General features: G+C 38.4%; 1 long non-coding RNA gene across 1 annotated transcript in view; it reads right to left on the reverse strand.

Moving 5' to 3' along the window:
• Nucleotides 1-4,637: 4,637 nt before the first annotated feature.
• Nucleotides 4,638-24,497, reverse strand: part of LOC139961273 (uncharacterized) — a 39,780-nt gene continuing 19,920 nt past the window's right edge. Inside the window, exon 4 of the long non-coding RNA XR_011790798.1 lies at nt 4,638-9,531. This is a non-coding gene — a long non-coding RNA (uncharacterized lncRNA). The remainder of the gene's footprint in view (nt 9,532-24,497) is intronic.

Genomic DNA, 24,497 nt, shown 5'->3' on the forward strand with positions numbered 1-24,497 from the left:
CTCTCAAAGGTATAAGTTATTGTCTGCACTGTCCAGTATATTGATTGCCACATTTATAAAGAGTACTTAACAGGTCCATATATCCCACTTCCAAAGGAAACTGCCCACCATTTCTGTCCCCAATGAATCTCACCTTTAATTGTCATCCATTGTATCGTAAATGAGCTCAAAGGTAAAATTTTTAATCCAAAATGTCAAAGTTTAACTACTTAATTTTGGTCAGCTGTCAAGTTGTTGGAAAAAGCTGAAAAGTTGTTGGAAGCTTTCAGTGGGACAGTTTCTGAGAAAAGTAAATTATTGCATAGAATAGGGTGATATTGAAAAAAGGGAAATTAAAAATTTTGGTGTGTGTTTAGTATGTGAAAAGAATTGGGCACTAGCGAGTACAGAAATTTGGACAGACTCAATTTGGGTTGAAATGGACAAGAAAATGCTGTTAAATATACCTCCATATATAGCAGCTGAGGCTTGCAAATGCATACAACTGGATTTTCTGTCTCCTTTCTTTTTGTGAGCACCCAAGTGGATTCACAAAAGTTTAGAAACTGTTCAGACTTTTCGAATTTCTCATAGTTGTAATGAATACCTTAAAAAACCGTCCATGGATAGTGTTCTGGTATTTTATCTAGCTACTCCAATTTGAGCATTAACTGACAAACTGTCAATTCTAATCTCATATTTCTATGAGCTAACTACTCTTAAGGTATGTTTTTTCTCACAAAGCAACACTTAAAGGCATTGAAGACTCGCTCCAAACTGCGTGCCGCCCTCTGCTAAAAGTTAACTTTCTGTTGCTTCAAAGTGAAGTTTTTTTTCTTGTCGCTACAAAATGCAGACAGTAATGAAATGTGATACCTTGCTATCTTTAGCTGGACCTGAGATGCATCCATCGCTGTATCATTTGTAAACTGTGTTGTGGGTATTGACCGTAGCTGCATGTATTGACTGTACACTAGTGTCGAATTACCGACGGTAGCAAGCTGTGTGTGTGTATTTTCTGGGATCCGAGTTGGTGGTGGTGTTTAACACTTCTGTTACACCTCATTCGAAACTAGGTCAGATTACCGGCATGAGACGTTTCTTTGTGCGCAAGTCTTCACACCCTTTAATAATTTCAAGAAAAAACAAATTGTGAAAAGGTGGCATGAAATTTGCTGCTGCCTAAAAGATAATTTGTGATAGATTTTTGTAAATATTTTTTAAATTTCTTCTTCAATGAATTCATGCACTGTAGGCACTATTTATATATATACCTCAAGACATGTGGGAATAATATTAACTTTATATAGTTCAGCCTCTTAGTTGATACAGATCCAGCAGTTGAATCATATACATATTCTTAGGGAGCACATGTAACGATTCGTGGTACTATTTAAATCGGGTGGTTTTTACCAAACTTTGACCAAATGTGCTTGACTTAGGCCCTATTCCTCATATTAGTCATTTGTCAACACCAGCCATATTACTCAACTCCTCCCATAAAATCCACCTTTTGAGGCTACTGACCTCGGCTGCAGCAACAGATTCATTGAACCTACCAGAGATATGTTGAACTACATGGTGGTTGTATTTATGTCAAATGGTCATTCCAAATTAAGTTGGTTTTAAGTTTTCCAATCATGACACCTTTAAGCTTCATTATTGACCCTAATTTTACATGCTAGTTTTCTTTATACACCACACGATTTTACCTTCCAGTGTAAACATATCCCACTGGCACCTGAAGGCAACCAATGGGTTGTAAATCCCACAGAAAAAAAACCTTTCAAAACCAGGAAGTGTGTGGTGGAAAATATGCCATGAAAATTGAGCCCCTTGCTGGGTTTACACCACCCGACACAGGTCACATCTGTTAGGATTTGAAGGGAAACATCTGAGATAAATTCTGTACAGCGTGCGGACTGAATGATAACAGGTGTACGAAAAGCTTAACTTTAAACATCAACAATTTTAAAACGTAGTGTTTCGCAAATCGTACACAAACATCAGGCGCGTATCCAGGATTTTCTAACCCGGGGGGCGCGAATTACTATCTAAGCGGAGCGCCACCATCGGTTGGCGCGGAGCGTACAAGAAAATTTCTGGTTTTGATACCCCCCAGATCACCGGAAATGGCACTTCTCGGGCTTGAAAATGACCAACCAGATGAACACTTTTGCCTGAGAACCGCAGTATTTCCCAAAAGTTTTTTTTCCATCCATAACCTTTTTGAAGATTGTCACCAGTCACACATCATGTTCGACCTCATTGCATGTCCTATGGATCGTTGCTTTTGTAGGTGATTCTACGTCACGGCCCACAATATCCGAAAGCCCCACTTTTCAAGGTTTTAAGCCCATTATTTGTTGAGAATTTGAAAATTCACATTTCTCGTGAATAAAATCACTTCAGAACATACCCATAATGTTGCACAAAATTCAATCTATGGACAAGCAATATAGAAAAACCTCCTTGAACCCCTAACAGACAGGTCAAAATTGCACGAGTAGAGGAAAGTATGATGAAGAATGTTGGTGAGGAAATTTTGGAAAATTCCGACACAGTTAATTTATTGGTGTAGAAATATTGCAACCTCTTATAATGGCTATTATAAAACTGCGTTGAAGGAAATGAAAAATAGCAGATATTTCCGATATCAGGTATATCGAAACCGAACACTACACACATAGGCGTAGGTCCCGTAGGAGGCGGGGCTGCAGCCCCCCCCCCCATCCGCAACCAAATTTTCCCCATTTTTTTCTGGTACCTACTGAAAGAAAAATAAATAGCAATGAATAGCTTAAAAATGATCTCCTTTGTTATTAAAATAAAGTTCTTAGCTTGGCCGATATTACTACTGTAAAAGAGAGTTGTGACATAAATGGATCTGTATGCTTTTTCTCCATCTACATAAGACATTTGGTTGTTTACATTAGCATCCGGCGGTAAACTGTGCAACTTTCACGGACCGTACGGTAAACGATGGCATGCGATGTAATGACCGATGCTTGCTTATATGGTATTGGCATCGATATGTTGGCTTTTTTTCGGGCAAGTCATTACAGCCCCCAAATCCAATTTGGCTCCTACGCCTTTGACTACACACATAGACAGTTTTTTAGGCTGTTCATCGTGGAACATGCATTTCAATGCTCACTGATATGATGTTATATCTGCTCTTTGCTTTATAAATTCGAAAAGGCGTGTAGCGAGTAATTGCCAAGGGAGGGGCGAAGCCTGTAGGCAAACTATCTAAGCGAAGCGCCACCATGAGTTGGCGCGAAGCGTACAAGAAATATTTTGGCCGAAAATGCCTCCCAGATCGCTGGAAATGACACTTCCCAGGCCTTGTAAGTTGCATCTAAGCATTGTGTTACGAGGGCCCATTGTAGCCTAACGCTAGTCACTGCTAGTGAGAAACCTAATGTTATAATGTGGAGAGTAATTGAAATTGCCTACGTGATAAATCAGTATTTGAGAAATTAGGTCGGGTTACCGTGTCAGAATGTTATAATACACGATTGTTCTGGTATATTCCTTATGATGACACGCTGGTCTCGGGTTAACGTCGCTTTACGTGAAATCGCGTGTATGCTGTGCAATCTTCGTGGATTCTCTGGAACGTTCGCTAGATATGCAAAGGACTTCCAAGAATGGAGAAAATGGGTCAGGTGTATCGAGAAAGATCTGGAGGATTCTTGACATGGCGAATCGTATATAAAAGCCCGCCCAGATCGGAGAGTTTCTCAGTTTCTGAACGAATACAAGCGACGACACATATTATACCATTCTACTATATATCGTCAGTGCTCAACTGCCAGTAATTTCTGAAGGATTGAGATATCGATACCAAGATTGATTCTACACTTCCATTCAGAAGTTTGAAGAGGACTTTACTGTGATACTACAGTTTTCAGGGTGGGGTCGCCCCCTTCCCGAAATGCGTCATGTACCCCGACGACTCGGTCGAGTTCAAGACCAGCCACAGTTGGTTCCATATAGCACAATTGTACAATTGTTTAAGGCGTCCATACACACACACGCGTTATGATAGACCATATATAGTACTTATATAGATACATTAGTGAGAGAGGAAAAATGGAAACGTCAAAAATGGAGTTGTCGGTGTAAGGGGTAGGGTGAGGCGCACACCCCCTCCGTAATCCTTGATCTGTCACTGGCTACACTGTGTATATTGCGCTTTAACTATGACTGTTCCTCTTTCTCTTCCCGAGGTCTTGGCTATCTTCTACTCCCTCCTTTTTTCCTTTTTCTCTCTTTTTTCTTTTTCTTTTCCCTTCCTTCCTCTCCTCCTTTTCTTTTTCCCCCTCCTTTTCCCTTTTTTCTTCTCTTTTTTTTCTCTCCTCTTTTCCTTACCCGGGGGGCGCGCGCCCCCAACGCCCCCCCCCTGGATACGCACCTGAACATATATTTTTAGGTTAATTGAAGAAAATGCATCTTTTTTAGATACATACAGCATGTGCATAATAGTGTTGAATTGAGAAGGCTATGAGAAAGGAACATTAAGAGAACAAATTGATTTGTTGTTTCCTTTTGTTCCCCCACAGCCAAGGGCGTAGGAACCGGGGGGCTGGGGGGCACCAGCCCCCCAGTGAAAAATATGGGGGGGCGGAAGTATCATTCCGCCCCCCCCCCCCCCCGCTCCGCAAGTCAGAAAACCCCTTTTTCATTTCCAAATGAGAAAAAAAATCTCATTTGGAGCACCAAATTGCATCTAAGTCCAGGTGAAAATGCAAAATTATTTACAAAATGGAGTGGGTGTTTGAAGTGTGCTATATTGCACCAAATTGCATCTGAGGCCACCTGGAAATGCAAAAAAAATCCAAAGGGGAGGGGACACCCCCTCCCCCAGGCCGGCCATCAGTCTTCAGCACCCCCACTCAAAAGTACCTTCCTACGCCACTGCCCACAGCCCTTCCCAATTCCCTTTCCCTACTTCCATTTTGCCATATGTGTTAGGAAAAAGGTTTTCTCTACAGGTTTCAGACCTAAGTGAGTTCACACCCAGGTGAGTTCACACCCAGGTGAGTTCACACCCAGGTGAGTTCACACCCAGGAGAGCTCACACCCAGGTGAGTTCACACCCAGGTGAATTCACACCCAGGTGAGGTCACACCCAGGTGAGTGAGTGACCATGGAACTACATTGGAACGATAACCACTATTTTAAAGTTGAAACTCACTATTTGAAGAAAATGATTTTGTTGTACTCAGTACTTTACTTGATGTGATCATATAGCAGGTCTATATTTCAAACTGATGCAACAGCCTTGAAAAAGCTGTATCAGAATAAAGAAGATAAACTTGGGAACTTAGAAACTGTAACAGGAGGTGATATTCAGACCTGTAGCACCAGAGTCTGAGGTTGAACATATATAGATCTGAAAACAATTGAGAAAGAACATGAGGAAAACTTGAAAATAACATTACATTTATGGCAGGACACTACTGATGATCGATTTGTAAAGCATCATTGCAAAGATGTGTCATGATATCAGTGACCAATGAGTGTGTACTGAGCTGTACAGGTTTCAGAGTTCTGCCTTACTACACAGTCACTAGTTTACCATCCATGCAGATACACAAATATGCATGCAGGGACAGCAATCCATCATTAAACCTCTAAAAACTATGTACATATCATCTCATATCAAATGAAATTAACAGGAAAAGTGTAAGAATTGAAGTTTATTATTCTCTGACCAAGAAACAACAAAACAAACAAACAAAGGAAAGCTGGAATTACAATTCAAAAGTTAGGATAGGCATAAAATGATGAATGGACTATTTGTGGTTAGACAAGTTTGGCCTTTCGAACTTTAACCTCTGTATTAATGCTTGCCATGAAGGACTTTAATAATAAATTCCTGCTCGACTTTGAGAATGAAGGGATATGTTTCTACAGCTGTTTTTACAGCTGAGGAGGAGACAATAGATAGCCAAAAATTATTATCATTTCTCAGTGTCCAGCCTGTGCATGCCCAGTCAGGTAAGATATGATGACAAATTTAGACGCCAAAAAAAAAAAAGTTATTTTATTTGTTAGATTATGTTGGATTATGCTAGATACTTAAGTCACAATTTAATTGTAATTAAGGGGAAAATTCAGTGACAAGCACTTTTTGTACATTTTTACTTAAAAGTTTTGGTTGCTAAAACATATTAACTAGTGATACACATACCATGCTTTTAGTAGGCCTATAGTGAAGAGTGAGCCTAGTAAATATACAGTCCACTACAAAATGGTTGCATCTTCAAAATTGTAAAGTAACGGTATGAAACAGGCACAATTAAAACCAAATTAGTTTAATCACTTCATCAATTCATGCTTGGTGCATTTAATTGCATGAAGATGGTTCAGTGGTAAATTGCACCTATATTAATAGTCATCAAATTTCTCCAGGGTCAGTGTGATGACTGTGGGTTTCCCTTCCTCCACCACCCCCCTCCCCTATTCCCTGAGGCATGTACCCACACCCCACCATTCCATTCTGTCACCCTTCCCAAACCCCCACAATTCAGTTTCCCACCCAAACATTCAAGTTAATTATTCCATGCACGCTTTCTGTATATTGTTAACTGGCTGCAGCTTGTCTGCATGGTTAATGTCACTCCATGGTTAGACTGGCACATTGAAGAATAGTATATGAGAACAGACTCAAATATAGGCTAACTTAATTGACACAAACCTAACCATCATCTTTGGCTTATATGACAGATATCTTTGTGAAGAACAGCTCCCTCAAACAACTGTTAAAGAGAAACTTGCTCCCTTTGGCAGATATCTTGCCTTCAAAGTAGTGTCTGATATCTGCCATTAGCTTTTACTTTCTCTTTGTATTTCTGTTCATATTTTCAAGATTTCAAGAATTTAAACAGTGTTGACAGTGCATACACATGTTCATATAGCTTGCATGTAAATGTGTCTATATACTGAGTATTATGAACATTCCCCTATTTCACTCTCTAAATAAAAACAATCTCTGATATTATTGACAATTTCAATCATGGAGTTTCATTGATATATTTATCTCTTAGTTCTTTTGCTTTCTCTCCTTTTAATGCAGGACTATACGTCCTTAGGGACATATTATAACTCAAGGGAATCATGCTCCCTTATATCCTAGCTATATATGATATGGTGCAGTTATTGGTACGTGCATGCTGGCCTGTGGGATTATACCCAACATGTTCAAACCACCATGAGTATCATTATGTTCAAATGAAGTTGATTCTAATTGAATTTCCTGCTCATATCACAGCTTCCTTTGTTCTCATTTGCTGTCATATAATGCCATATAAGTACATGATATTACTGCACCTGTTTTTATGACCCAGGCTGTATATCACGTGACCAACCAGGCCTTAATCTGTATAGCCAATAAACAGGCTATACGTATAGCTGCGCCATATATGCTTCAGGCATACTACAGATAGCCTACAAGCAAATTAACTAGTAGAAATTTGCACTGGGACAACAGAAAGAAACTCAGCCTTTTCTATACACTAATTTTGTCAGTGTCATCTTCATGCAGGCAGGCCACCATGATACAGACAACAGAATTATTGCTCATTTCAACTTTTCTTACAATTACTGAATGAGGAGACGGTTCCTTAGCAACTCCCTGGTTACATCAACTTCATTTTAGAAAGTATAGAAATCCTTTCCTAGCCTGAAGCAGTCAATGAGCTCATGTTCCCAATCGTTTTCATCTCTATTTGTTTGTTTCATCTTTTGATCCCCTTGCAAGAATGTCTAGCCCACCCTGGCTTTAGCTGCTATATGTCACAGACCCAAAATGTGAGTCAAAGGTCGTAGAAACAAAAATGCGGTCAAAGGTCATAGAAATAAACATGCCGAAGATGAATTTTTGTTTTCATTCTGTGGATGACTGAATGTCTTTGCCTTCCAGAAGTTTATGGATTCATCAGTGTTGCATCCAAATTTGCTAAATATGTCCGATATTATGGTCATTCAGGTACAAATATTCTATTGCCATCTGCCCTCGCAAACATTTTACCTCAATAAGATATTGACAGTTACCCCTACTATTTCCAGATTTGGGGAACATGTGTTGGAAAGGCTGAAGATCGAGCAAGGGAAGTAAATTTGGGAAACTTTTACCAAGTTTTAGCATATTGAGGCAATGCTGATGATCATTAGGAAGCTCATAAAAAAGGTTACGGAGGGGGTGGGAGGGGGCTAGACTGAAAAGTTAGTACGGGGGGCTGGGAGGGGGCTAGACTGAAAAGTTAGTACATGCTACGGTGGCCCAGATGGGACATTGGACATTTCAACATTTTGTATTTGTTCCTTGAAATTGTACAAACAGCAAAAACTTTTGAAGAACATGTTGAAATTCAGCCCTTTATACCAAACTTTCCACTTTTTCCTTAGATATTGATTTTTTCATCTTATAATTTCATTTAATTTATCTCCAAATATTAAACACTTTTTGTAACTGTGACTATTTTATGTCGACCATTTTTCTATTTTCTGGAGATTTTGACATTTTATATCAATATTTAAACTTCTCCATTAAACACTGAATAAATACAGCCTAAACCAAAACTTGAATTGCTTATCTTAAAATTTTGACTATTTTATACTTAAAATGTTTGACTTATATTTCAGACTTTCGACCGTTAGCTTCTGAAAATTGTGTCTGTCTTTGCAAAAGTTTTGAATGTTTGTTTCAATATTCAACTGTTTCATCTTCAAATTTAGAATATACACACTAAAAAATGTGACCCTTTTAAATTCCATGTTCAGTTTCCAATATAAAAATTTGATGTTAAATTTTAACTTATTCCTGGAAATACTGCCATGAAATAGCAAAAATTTTAATTTTCGAAACTTGATTCTCTAGTGCTTTATTTCAACTTTTCAACTATTTTCACAGAGCTATTTACCAGCAAAAAGAAGATCAAATATTCATTCAATCATAAATTGCCTAAAATCTCTCTAGAACATGTAAGAAGTTGGCAAGCAGGTTGTATCCCTAATACTGGAATGAAAATATATATTGCACAGCAGATCTCAAGGAAATCACTATTCAATCCTGTACCCAGCATAGAAAATCCTTCAAAAGCCGAATTAATGCCCCATTATAGAGTCATTGAAAGCAAAAAATGTTGGCCAGCATAGACATTTACAGTACAGAAATAGTTTTACAATTGTTGTGACATTAAAATCAAGTTGTCTCAAAATAAACCTGGCTATTAAAGCAGCATAACATTAATTTAAATACAAAGATTATGCAATAAGTCAAATTTGTCTAAACTAAATTTATCCAACCACAAAGTCAAGGAGTAAGGAAGTGAACCGGAAGAAACCAGAAGTATACACACACCTGAATCAATCAAGGACAGATATGAATGTGGTTAGGTCAAAGATTCTGCTGAGACAACCTCTCAGCTGGAGACTGGGCAGGCTACCATCACACAAGCAAGGGACAGTGTACAATAGCTGGTAATTAACTGTGTCACCTCCCAGCAGTGGTCAGTAACTCCCAATGTATCCATATAAGGCCTATGAGAAAATGTTTGGAAATAATAGTGGAATCAATTAGCATGGTTTATACATTTCAAAACTTATCATAGATAGAGACATACACGTATGCCCAAGTCCCTACCCTCCCGCCCCGCCCCCCTCCACAACATGCACACACACATATACAATGTTGTGGTTCTACCACATTCTATCACACCCGCCTGATCCACCCATGTTCACTATTAAATTGCATCGCATGCGGAGTGATTTGTTTCTATATTGTGTAATCAGGTAGAACACTATAAATGGGCTAAGTGCAGCCACAACTGAAGACAATGTGTTAACAAGGAACTCTCCCACACGAACAGAAACAACAAAGATTATACTTAATAAATTAACTTGATAAAGGTTTCAGTTGTTATTGCCTTCTGCAGTACTCTGGGAATTTCCCTCAAACTCAGTGTATAGGGCAAGAAGGACATATGGGAGTAAAACGATATGAACAGCCTCAATATATATATATATATATATATATATATATATATCTAGCGGGAGGCCGGGGTTCTAATCCTGGTGGAGGCTGGAAGTTTTTATACTGTTCTTGATTTTATAAATATATATATATATATATATATATATATATATATGAAAATCGTAATGAGTTGGAAAATCAAGAACAGTGAAAAAACTTCCAGCCTCCACCGGGATTCGAACCTGGGCCTCCCGCTCTGTACGCGGACACCCTAACCAACTAGGCTATGGACGCTGATTGTATGTCCAGAGGTTCAAAACCGGTAAGGAAGGTCGTAATTCCACTGTAGGCATTTGTCACCTGTATCGAACAATACTAGTTCTGTTTTTGGTGACATATTTTGCCTTACTCTAGAGATAAAACATGATGCTAACCAACTCGAAATTATTTGTGATTCCTAAAGCCGGATCTCGAAAGAGATACTTTGAACAGACTTTATGATATATAACTGCACTTTTAAATCTTTAGCAATATTGCATGGGACCTATATTTTATAGGTTAAACAAAAGGAGAAACAGAAATGTTTTAATTGTGATACATTGCCAAAGATCCAACTTTCCACTTTTTTTTCAGATCCAATACACTCCCTGTAAGCTTACTATAACTCTTACCATCGGTCGAACCCTACTGTGATTATATGTAGACTTTACAAAATTCATAAACCCAACTGAATACAGAAACTAGGCTGAAGGTAAACCTAACTGAATACAGAAACTAGGCTGAAGGTATACGCATCAAGGCCATACATGTTTCACTTCCTGGCAACCTTAGCAGCAATGTTGGGAATGCAAGATATTTGGTGATCTCAGTCATTTCTTACTTTGTTTTGTTCCTTTTATTAACATTAAGATAATTTGAGGTTTAAAGGTCTACTGACACCTATGAACAACATTGTCCTTATCAATATGTTAGGCATTAGAAATCATGACAATAGCTGCAACTCTCATAAGAAATCCATCAAAGATTGACCATTTTAAGAGTCTTTTTTTAATTCTAGTTTTATTTATGAATAAACATTACCTAATTATGCACCTTGATGATGTACATTAACGAAGAGACTGCATAATTTTCTATTATGTGATTCCCTTTGTTTGTAAAACCTTCGTTTCACGGACACTGAGAGCAGGTTTGTGGCCTAAGGCGATTTTTTTAAATATTTAATATTGAATAATCCCTAGAAATAAACATTTGTAATCATAAACAAAGTCAAGTGGGTTCTCTCATCTCTGTTCTTCAAACTTGAAGAAGCTGGAAGCCCTCTACCATAATTCAATAAACATTCATGAAATGTGACACGAAACACAGCTGTTCAAGGCATGTTTTTGCAAAAGGAACAGGATATTAGAAGCACATGAAACCTTTGGCAAGAATTTACGAGGCACGATTGGCATTAGAGGATAAATTAGAACCATATACATGTACATATGTTTATACGTTATGTGACATCAACCAAAGAACCAATTCAAGCAAATCTCTATCAAGCAAAGAGGTTAGTATGTGGTACTTGAGGAATCCTAAGATAAATGGAGGTGCATTTATACCAGAGAGGTGTTATCTCCCTGAATAATACTGGCAAATATAAAGAGAATAGCCTTAATGATGTAAATGAGATAATTAGAATGGAGATGACAGATCTAATGAAGTATACATGCCAGGATAATAACTTGTATTCAACCAAACTATGCTACATAAGACGTACATGGGGATAGCTCCATGATAAGACAGACTGAACACTAGTATACCGTGCACAGATGTTGATTATAAACAGCTCAGTGTAGCTGAGCCTTCAGGGGCCCTGGGTCAAAAGGGAGAGCTGGGCCTCAGGTCAGGAGTGAGAGTTGGGACCCTGGGCCAAGAGGGAGAGCTCTGGGGTCAAGAGGGAGGGCTGGGGCCCGGGCTCAAGAGTGAGAGCTTGAGCTCGGGGACAAGAGTGATATCTTGGCCAAGGGTCAAGAGGGAGAGCTGGGGCCTGGGTTTTAGAGTAAGATCTGGGGCCCAGGGTAAAGAGGGAGAGCTGGGGCCCAGGGTCAAGAGTGAGAGCTTGGGCTAGGGGACAAGAGTGAGATTTGGGGCCCAGGGTCAATAGTGAGAGCTTGGGATCGGGGACAAGAGTGAGATCTGGGGCCAGGGGTCAAGAGAGCTGGGGCCAAGGGTCATGAGTGAGAGCTGGGGCCCAGGGTCAAGAGGGAGAGCTGGGGCCCGGGGTCAAGAGTGAGAGCTTGGGCTCTGGGACAAGAGTGAGAGCTGGGGCCCTGGGTCACGAGTGAGAGCTGGGGTATGACACCATTACTTCAAAGCCACAGGTTTTAAAAATGGCAGGTAGTTGTCATGGTGTTCAGTTGCCTCCAAAATTGTCAGGAAAATCTTTACGACTCAATTAATTCAACCTGTTAATTGGATCATCATAACAGAATCAACTCTAGTAGAGATAAATAAAAAATTAGTGCCTTCTGGTATCTATTGAATCATGGTTACACAGGGCATCAATCATACCTTCTTCTAAATGCAAACACATTTATGATGCCATTTCAATATTTACCGGTTGGAAAATTGTTTATAATCAAATTTCCCTACCTCTAAATATGATTCTTTGCAAAATATGATTCGATCCATCTAAGAGAAAACTGTAGTATATTTGTTGACAAACCACCTTTGTTTTTGTCTGGTAATGACAGTGTAAAGGTTTCACATAAATTAGACATTTCTAAAGGGAATTGTTTCCACCATGTGTGATTTTTTTTTAACCCTCATAAACTTGCCAACAGTTTTCACATGATCAATTTTTCCAGGTTTCTTCTTTGAAACAACCATCAACATATGTTCAATCTGACAAGTGTCAATAAATTATATGTAAGAGGATAAGGAACCAGTTTCATTTCATCATGATGCCATATAGGCCTACAAGGTTTTATCAAAAGTATTTCTTTCTTTATGTTTCATATTTTGTAGCTTCTTTTTGTTTTGCATGGCAATCAGTTCAACCAAGTGTGACCTTTGAACTATTCTTTTACACTCTTGTTTCAAGATATTTTGACAAATTGGCAACTTACAGCTGTCAAAATTGATCACTCTGGCAAGTGTCAATAATTATACAGAGAACGGAAACCATTTGATGGAGCTGATACATAAAATATTCTATCAAGCTTGGTTTATAATTACTTTACTGTATGGGTATGCTTTTTATTATTGTGCCACCCCTCTGCCCACCCCCCCCCCCAAAAAAAAAGGATATATGTATCATATCATTTTATCAGGCAATAAACTGGTATATAAGTGCAACTGTATCATAGACTAGCTGGTCATAATTTTTATGAGTAAATTGGTTTTATGATTTGTAAAACCACAAAACCAGACAGGGCATACTCATTCAGAATTACATTTGCTTTGAATGTATTGCCAGAAGTGCTTGCAAAAGGGACAAATACCAAACTAGCAACATGTCTAAAATATGTACTGCTATGAAGGTTTGTGGTGGGTGGGGGGGGGGGGAGGTGGAGAGCAAAGATCAAGAAAAGGCATATTGGCACATAGAACTCGTTGGAGAGGGAAAATATTACAAATAATTAAGGAAAGTCTTCACAGTGAGCTAATGATATCTCTTTCTATTTATTTAGTTTTATCACTATTGAGACTACTTACCCAGAAACTAACATTAAATTAGTATGCAATTATTGTGCAATTATTGTGCAATAGGTTAAAGGTCATATATTGTATGTCAAACTTGGTCTTTCATTGTTATTGTCCTCAATTAGTCATCAGAGGAAAGGAAAGTGTTGAGTTTAACCTTTTCATCGCTATATGAAATCAAGCTACTGAACTAAAATATTTATGACATTTTAACAGCAGAATTTTATCAGGATTTGACTTGACCAAGTCCTCTTTAAAAACTGGACATTGATTTTAATGTAAAAATCTGCCTTTGGCCCACTAAAAATATTTGATTGCCCCTATAGCTAGCTTCCTTGTATATTAAAGTGAAGGATCATAGGGGCTCACACAATCTGTTCTAATAACAAATGTTGTAAATTACCAGAGTTTGGAAGAGGAGTGGCACCTGTTAATTTAAATTCCATTGCAATCCTTGAAAGTATTTCCCCTGAAGCCATGTTTGTCATTTGACATTTTGACTTCTTTTATGAAACAATATAATAAGATAAAACCCTCTGGATATAAAGTACAGTTAGTGACATTTTGACTTCTCTGAACAATATCACTGAAGACCACTCTCTGGTGGGATAAACCTTACAAATAATTCATGTCCTCATAAAGTTTGACTACTTGTATATTTGTAATGTACAAATTTGATTACTTTCATCTCTTACTTCTTTCTTACTTTAGTTCATAACCTTTCACATTAACTACAGCAAGCTGTATACCCTTGTGTTATATTTGATATCACCTACAGAGGTCAGTGTACTAAAAGGGAGTTCAGGTAATTTATTGTACTACCAATCTACCCCACCCCCCAACCCAATGTCCAGGGCCCCTATGGGTTGATTCCAAAATTTTGGACTACATTTTAACAGAATCATGAAAAATTAGGAATACAGTTCAACAGTTATAAAATAAATGGTACATTGAAGTTGTGCAACACAATATTTTCTATTTAGATTAACATAGTAAGTTTAACCCACAGATCAAACTAGGAGCAGCAAATAATCTGTAATTAGCTTCCAGATGCTGTTTTCTTTTTTAACATTAATTAATGCCAACATTATGTTTCCTCACAATGGTACGCCAGACCAAAAACATGCAAATCTTTCACTTACCCCATCCAACCAACCAACCAACCGCACCACTCCCCTTCCCTAGTTACATTCCAATCTTCCCCTCCCCCCCCTTTCCTCTCTCTGGTCACACCAATGATATATACATAAATCCAGGCCTGCAAGATATGGGTGTGCTTATAGCTTGCTAAATGCATAAAATGTGGAAATTGCCAATTACAGCCTCAGATTCTGAGATCTGACCACCTCACAGCTGCATGTCCAGACAGAGAGAGAGAAAGATTATCAAACTTGGCTAATCCCAATTTAAGATCTCTACTGCTTGATTCTTTAACTTGTGAAACTGACAGGGGCCAGGATCTTACTGCAATGTGAAAATCCTAATTTTCAGTGTAATTAATTAATGCCAAGTTCAAACTTGAAATTGAATCAAGCCTGAGGCTAGAATTCCATTACAGGACAAGCCATCGCAGGCATTATTAGGACACTATGGAATGCAAATAAAAAATACACAAGTTGTCGAAGCAGTGGGCTCAGGGAGGGGTGAGGAGGTGGGGGGGTTTAGGTAAATACCAGGCGCATAGCCAAGGGGGGTGTTTTGGGTGTTCAAACACCCCCCATGGCCCAAGTGCCCCCAAAAAATATATGCAGAAAACACCAGTGACTTGGAGAGATACGCTAGTCTAAATGGGCTAGCGTTGTTGAATATCCACAGAGATGTTCCTGTCAGCGCAGATGTCATTCTAACTGACTTGGCGAAGAAGCCGAGAAGATTGGACTTTCGTCTGTAACAATTTATCTATCGTCACGACTCACGATACAGTATATGCCCAACTTATACAAACTCTAAATTATCGCACTAATGGGATTTTAGCTTTACTTTTAGTGAGACTCTAAGAGAACCGTGATACCAAATATGCCAAAATCAATGATGTGAGAGTACCGTTAACTCTTTGCATGGGTTCCCAGTTTGCTTGTCAACAGACTTCTACAGTCCAAACGAAGGGGAACTCTATAGGTCCGCAATTCCCTTGATCTTTTTATCTCTGATTCCCCAAATTATCCTTCTTACAGTTCAAACTTTTGAGTTGAAGTTGAACCTAGTTGCTTGTAAATTATATATATTGAGAAAGGTATCTCTTTAGGTTCGCATTTTCCTTGCATCAATAATTGAGTCTATATAGGATTACATTTTTCTGATGTGAATAGAATTATTCCACAAAATAATTATCAATATTCTATTGCATGATTTGAGCTCAAACATTGCACCATTTTGCATCTAGAGAGCTTAAAATTCCATTTTTTTGCCAAAGGTAACAGGTCACACTATAAAAACTTGTCTATCACAATTAAGCGATGGGGGGGGGGGCTTCTTTTTAATAAGGGAACAGAGAGAAAAAAAATTCGTGGGAAAATAATCCACACAAAAGTTATGTTTAATTTGATAAAACTGTATATATATTGCTCTTCATACAAGAAAGAAGAAGGGGAGGAAAAGATCTAACCATTCATAGCTGCAATATACACACTGGTGAATGTATTGACTAGGATATGTAGGCTATTGTAATTGCAGATATATGTATATCTCCATTGATCATTCATTAGAATGGTACCTCAGTACTACTGTATGATATTACACCCTTGCTCCATCTGTTGATGCCATCTACTGTAGGCACAGAATATGAACACATTGCTAATTTATGCACACATAATTACTCCATGTATTCAAACCACAGTTGATATATTCTTGTGTGCAACACAAGTGAAGCAAAGTTTTTGACGACTATTATAATCCTTAAAAATGCTAGTTCCAATATTCAAATACATAAGTATTAAAGGTTCAGTAGATTACAAATGAATTATAAGATTGAGGTAAATATTTATGAATTTAATTCAAAAGGTAGGGAGTATAACATAGGTCTTACATTCCAGACAGTATTAATTAACTGCCTGTGTCTATGACACCTATATTTCTTAATGTTAAATGTCCACACATGTAAGCATAGCATGCATGTGTATTCATTTGAAACCAAGTTGTTTCTTTTCAAAGAGTACATATGCTTTTGTGGTATATGTGTGCATGTATTGCCCGCCTCTATGGTGCACCATTAACTCATAAATTTACTGATACAGAAGTTATAGCCTAGCAACTACAGGTACATGGGTCATTGCTCATTATGAATTACCCTAGCTGATAGTGTCATAAAAACTGATATCATTGAATTTTTATGGCTGGTACAAGACCTCTTGCAAGGCTGCAGTACAATTGCCTATGTATGTCTAGATAATAATATTCAGTTGTGCAGTGGATAATTACTTGTCCAAATTAAGTCCAAAATAATTTAAACCTTGTAAGCTGCATGAACCATAATGCAGAAACAAGAAACTTAATTGCATGGAAGGCCATTTAGCAGTTATAATATGTGGACAAGGAAAATTCTTGCAGAATGAGAGTGTTTGCAAATTCTACTAGAGAATCCAGCAAAATGAAGGATCACCTTCCATACATTATCTCAAGAAGATGATGTATGTAAAGACTTATAGTAGGCCTACAATGCTCTAGCTGCCAGGCAACAGATAGTAAATTTGACAACATATAGTCTTCTCAAAGGTGTGTTTAGTACTATTGGCCTACAATAAGATATTTCTAAAGCAAAGAAATTCTAAAGCTTCTGGATCCTGTTTTTCCCAGGAGAGGTACCATTACCTAATCTCAGAACAACACAATGCTTTAATCTAAACCATTCAAGCTATATGCCAATACACTCTCCTCCATGTATTTGTCAGCTTGATGTAATTACCTCTTCAACACAAGTGCAGGTAACAAAATAGCCCCCCAACAAGGCAACATCTGATCAAATGTGGAACATAATCCTTGAAAGGTCAGAACCAAACTGATTCCAAAGAATATCACAATCCACCATTGAATAACACAGTTCAACATATTATTCATCACAAAAACTAAATAATCAGTGAGACAAACAGTCTGATGAACTTCTCTTAAATGTCTCAACTTTCAATAGTAAAATTGCTAAATTGGTCACATGATGTAACACTTTCTCGTTCTTCTCTCCCTTAGTTCTCCTCACACACTCCCTCCTCCGCATCCTTCTCCTTCTCCTCACGCACTCCCTCCTTCTCACCCTTCTCCTCACACTCCCTCCTCCTCATCCTTCTCCTCACACACTCCCTCCTCCTCATCTTTCTCCTCACACACTCCCTCCTCCTCACCCTCCTCTGCACACACTCCCTTCTCTACACCCTTTCCTCACACACTCCCACCTCCTCTAACACACTCCCCCCTCCTCACCCTTCTCCTCACATTGTCCCTCATCACACATTGTCCCTCCTCCACACCCTTCTCCTCTCACACACTGTCTCCTCCTCTCTATCAGACCATAACAACTCCCTGATCAGACATACAAAACTTGAGATATGCAGTATTCAATAGGATCTTTATTATATTATGCTCTGAGGGGATATTTTCTGTGGATAATGGAGGGAAGGGAGGGTATGAAAGGGAGTATTAAGGATGGGACACGGTAGCGAAGGGATAGCGGATGGGGAGGATTTATACATGGGAAGGAGGGCATATGGAAGGGAATGAAGACAGGGGAATCTGGGGTTGGGATAGGAGAGGGAAGGAGATGGGAAAGGGTTGAGGACAAGAAATTAAATCCTCATTTCTAGTGTTACATAATTTGCCTCTTTTTGGGGAATTTCAATACATTTTATGATGGACTGTAGCAGCTGCTGCCTGTGCAAAGAGCCATTGGTAACCCCATCAGTACATTTTAACTCTTTCTCATAATAGTTTCAATGCAGTTGGGCAATCCAATCATCATAGTCTGAAAATCTTCAACTTTTGTCATGTGGATCAAATGTCACTTGAGTGCTTGACTGCAGATATCACCAAATATCAGATTTCAAAGAATAACAGATTATGGAAAATGCGCCCAGCAGGGATACCTTCCAAAAGTAAACCTTTGAGATATGTAGTTTCTGTCATAGAAAAATAAAATGATCCAGCTATTACACCAGCATATTTCACATAGTTTTCTTTCTTTTGCCACTCCTGATGTGAGTTCTAACTTGTATATCCTCTTACCACAAGTGTTTCAGGAATTATGGTGGTGACTTTTCATTTTGTGTCTATATTTAGAAGTAATATAACATATGAATGTTATCAAATTTCACATGGACAGCTCTTATTTTGGACAGGGTATATGAGAAGTAGATAAGTATGTTCTGACTATTAAAAACATTGAGTACTATACTCTGGCCAAATACCTCAACGGTATGAATTCCCAGAATGCAATGCAGCCCAACTTTGTGTAGCAGGAGCTTCAGCATATGACAATCCTTCATTGAATCAAGCTCCAAACATTTCTCCCTTGTGTGTGTTTCTTGTTCCATTTGTCTTGGGTGTGAGGCATTATGGGTAAGGAAAAGGGAGTCAAGGCAGCTAGGGTTGGAATGATGCGGATCAACAGACTTCAGTTTCCAGATCCGTACAACATGTAGCAATGTTTCTATAACTTTGAAGCACCAAAAGTTCTCCCATAACAGTATCTTAATTGGCTTCTGAACCAATATTCATATTGGGACCGATGGGTATTGATGCACCTAGCAATCATACAGTACGTAACACACTATGTATCATCAACTTTCTAGCCAACATAAATTCTTGCATGGTCTGAAATGTACAAGCAGCTTGCACATACGTATCGAGAAAGTATGTCATGCCAGTACTGTATGACTTATGGACTATTTTGCCTATTTGGTTCATATTTCGTTCCACACCTACATTACCTTTTGTTTTAATACAGTTCAATCAACATCATGCAGTATGAGATCCATATAACATGACTATAAATGAAAAGACACTACCTACAATACCCTTCCAAGCTGCACTTTTATGTCTTATTACAGTATTGAGACTTGTCATTAAAGAAATTCTACACCTTCTTTTCCTTCAACAGCTACTTAGTGACAAGGGGGTGACCAAGCTCCCACACATCATGCCAACCATTATGACACTTGAGCAACAACAATCAGTTGTTGAAAGCTGCTTTAGAGCCTCTGGGTCTCAACAGATTAATGTTGCTTGACAACCAGTACAAGCAGGATCTACCTTTAGAAAATTTGACCACCCTTTCATGCCCTAACCTTTAAAGCAATACACCTCAACAACACATACTAGGTGCAGGATTAATATGCTGCTGCCATATTGGCAATGTGCAAAATTCAACTCATTACATTTCCCTATAAACCTGTTCTTCGGTTCCATTTTAAACAATCATAGAAGCATCCATTAATGGGCTTGCATTAACTTGATTTTTTTTTAAAGTATAATTGCCAAAGAAGAACAAGTGATATATAATTGAACATATAATAATATAGTAATCAATATAATTTCAAATTACAGACGATTAGAAGGGGGGGGGGTTAGGGAATGAAGAGCAAAAGGACCAGGAAGATGCCTGTCCTTGTCAATCTCACTAAAATAAACCGGAACTTCAGTGACAATTAAGAGTGAAAGAGTTCCTTCTCTATAGTTACAAATGGTCCCTGCCCATGCAAAATATAGTCCAATTAACATTCCATTATAACAAGTTTGTAAGCCCTAAGGCCGTACAGGAATTCAACATGAGGCATCACTATCAAGAATGCTTAACTTAAGTAGACACTATACATAACAAAGCTAGCAGGTTGACCGAACACAATTAAGGTCCTAACTATGTACACCGATGACATCATGGACAATCACCCTTCCAGCATTGATTTCATTGTCACTTTTCCTCATGCCTATAATTTCAACCAGTGGCGGAGAGTCCACAGAGTCAGGGGGGGCGGATGCCCCCCCTGACGGAGTCAAATGGACTGATGGCGCCCTTTTCAGCTTTTTACCACTTTTTACTTATTCGCGATTAGTTACTTTTTTATTGTGCTCTCATCTACCTATTGACATTTGCCACATTTCGTTGGCGATGACACCTATATATTCCTTGTTTATCTGCAAATTAGCAAGGCCAGGAAAGGGTCATTTCTGGCAATCTAGGAAGTATCTTTACTCAAAAAGTTTCTGTACGCTCCGCGCCAACCTGTGGTGGTGCTCCGCTTAGATAGTGTCGAAAGCGCCCCTACAGACCATTCTCGCCCCCCTTGACCAATACCCCTATAGCTTCGCCACTGTTTTCAACTGTGTACAGTTTGCTTAGAATATGCACATAGGCTATATATCCCATTCAGCAATCTGCAAAATTAGTTGCTTGATGAGTCTGAAGATCCCTTAGGGGATATTTCCGACCCTGTTACATGCCTGAAGACTGTGGAAAGAGTAATATAAGGACATGTATATCCCTTTAAAAAGCAACAAACAAGACTGGGCATCCATCCTCTAGAGGAAATCTCAAATCCCAATGTCACTCAATATACAATGGCTGTGATCAATTGTGTTTCATACAATAGATAGTACTGGTAGGTAGACTATTCTTTTGACTAGAAGTGAGCCAAGTAGAGTCCAACAAGGGTAACTGCATGGTTAGAGCTAGAAGACCCTCCGGGAGTAACAATATGCACCATTGAAATTGGAATTTTGTAGATTTGTCAGCTTAGGAATGGAATGTGTTCATCATTGAATATTACACAACAAAATAGAACAGACAACACAAAAACCATCTTACAGTTTCTAATCTTTTTAATAATATTGTCACAGCAGTATGTGAACAAGAATGAAGGATTATACAAACAAGTAGTTGAATTAAACGGTATATTAGAGCTTCATGTGGCAAGATAACTACTGCTGAATACATAGTGTCAGAGGGTGGGATGGGTGGGGGGGGGGGGAGAGCAAGCTATATTGAGCTGTGCTTAGCATGGCTCCTGCAGGCTGAATCACACTCAATACAATGGTGTAAGTTGCATCTTACGTAGTCTTTGACAATGGATTAATGAGGATAGGACAGGAAGTTACTCTGTTCACATATTTAACTTTCTACTACCAGGAAACAACTCCCTGCTCCTACTAAGAAATGACCACACTATGACATCATTAGCAATGACATCATTAGCAATGACATCACACCAAAGGTTACTCTATTGATGGAGATTTGATATTAGGTGCACGGTGTGACATCCCTATGTTCCGATGTCTCTATGTTCCGGCGTCTCTATGAATTTTAAGAATTTTTTTTTTTTGTATCCAAAAATGTCTTTGTACCAAGAAAACTAGTTTGTGACCCCAATTTTTTGTAGGGACTCATTTTTTATGGACCCAAATCTTTGTGGTCCAAAAAAAATTTGGTCCAATAAAATTATGGTCTGAACAAATTGGGTCCGAAAAAATGTTGGTCCAAAAAAAATTGTCGAAACATAGAGACGCCGGAACATAGAGATGTAACCAGGTGCACAGAGAGATGTAGGGTTTCTGTTGTAGAGTGTTACTTTGGGTTGAAAGGGTAAGTGATCTACTGGAGCTTATAAGTTGGAAAAGTATATTATTATGTTGATGGGCTTATAAATAGCTACTAGCTAAGAGATTTAATAGGTGAGGGTAAGGGGAAGATAATTATAGTCAATGCTCTCTGTTATAAAATTACTGGTCCCACATTGCAATTGTGACATTTTTCTCCGCACTGGGCATTAAAAGGAGATGAAATCCTAGAGGGAAATTTTTTAGAGTGGAGAAAACAAACCTCCAACGTACTGCGAGCAATGATGACGAAATTTAACATTCAATCTAATGTTTGCTATTTACACCATCATAGAAGGGTTGAGATTGAAGTGTGCAGGTGGGGTGGGAAAGGGGAGAGGGTGGGGGAGAGGGGGTAAAGAAATGTGGGCACTGGGGATGGGAGGTAGTGGGAAAGGTAAGAGAGGGGCAAGGCATGGTGGACTGTCTCCAAACTTACAGCTATAGTATCTTCATGCAGCCCTAGTTCTTATATGCAGAGCTGGCTAGGCTATAGAAAATCATCCATGTGGTAGTGAGGTTTAGGCTAGATAAAAGTGTGGATATTTGCTTTGAAGAGGACAAAGACTTTGCTCAAGATGTTTGAGCAACTTTTGTTGACATTACACATCCAAAAATCTTGATAATAAACTTTCCCTTCAATTGAACCTGATGGTGAGTGACATACTCTCCAAAACAATGAGTTCTGTTTGTTTACAATAGATGAAACCGTCATTTATCATTGTGTCATTTAGACTTAGATGAAAAATCATAATAACTTTAAAAAAAAAAAAATTCTAACATACCACAGGACCACATAAGAGATCAAGTCAAATCTTTGATGATGTACATATCATTTTGATCAAAAGGAGTTTAAAGCTTGGAAAGAAATATGTGACCTTTTTTTTTAATTTAATTTATATATATATATTTTTTATTACTTCCGCTGCTCAACTGTTCTCATGAATTTATTAGATATATTACATGTGACATTATCGTCACTCCTTGGCATGTTATTTCCTGTTCAACATAGTCTGTCAACTTGTTGACATAATCCTGTTTGAAAGATCATGTCTACAAATTGTTATACTAGTGACTACCATTTCCATCAAAATTATGGATCTGTATAACAAAATATTTTCTCAACGTGACCTGATATTTCACAAACATTTACCTCATGCAATAATGTTTCCGGCAACAGATACTTCCTATTAGGAATACATCTGTTACCTTGCAATGTAATTTAATATTCAGCAGTGTCTAAAGTTTCTATACATCTTGCATAAACAGAGTATTAGCTACAGGTCAAATTATAACAATGGACCTAGATTCTACCAAAATATCTACTAGAATCTATTTGATACAGAATCTATATACTCTCAGTCCCCCTTGTTTGCTAACATTTTTTTCTTGGGGATCCAATTTTTCACCTCAGTGCATCATCTTGTCAACCCACCAGTGAGGAATATTGAGGGGAGAAGCCAATCTACAGGGAGAAAGTATCCCTACCACCCCACCCCACCCCACCAACAACCCCCACCCCCTCTCCCTTTGAAAATTGTGGGGAGAAGCCAATCTACAGGGAGGAAGTATCCCTACCAACCCACTCCCACCCCCACCAATAACCCGCACACACTCTCCCTTTGAAAATTCTTTTGGTGTTAAACTACAAAATGGTGTGATATTTTGTAACTTTTTAAGTAATAAATGTTCAATAGTTTTGGCAATTTTGCAAATAAATATCAGTTTTGACGGCCCTCTATATGTTTTTGGTGACTTTGCATAGTCTTGTGAGCCTAACTTTGAATACAGTACCAGGGGTGTAGGTTATGGACCATTCTGGTTGTTAGGTGTATACTCTGTTTGAAAACATTAAAGGCTTTTCCAAATCAGTCAATATATTTTTGTACGAATTCCTTGTCCATTATCTTGTCACATGGAGCGCCCACTTATACCTTTCATTGAAATCACCTTCCTAATGCATCCTGGTTACAGTGTATCAATTAACTTGGGATGTGATCTTTAGATTCACAGTATGCGAGGTACAATGACTTCTGACTGGCACCTCAGCAAAGAAATGCTTGGATGAAGGGACTATACCACCTACCAGCTTGAAGGCCTGGTTGGAAGAGCGCAGGGCTCGAAACCCAATAGGTCATTGGGTCAAATCCTGTTCTAGCCGGAATTATTTTGTTATTATTTTTCAAATTGTGTTAATAATTTCCCAGTCAAAAATTCCTTTGTTCATTCACCAAAATATACTATTCGAAACTTGACATGATTAATATGAACA

This window comes from Apostichopus japonicus, chromosome 20 (genome assembly GCF_037975245.1).
Source record: "Apostichopus japonicus isolate 1M-3 chromosome 20, ASM3797524v1, whole genome shotgun sequence".
Lineage (NCBI taxonomy): Eukaryota > Metazoa > Echinodermata > Holothuroidea > Aspidochirotida > Stichopodidae > Apostichopus > Apostichopus japonicus.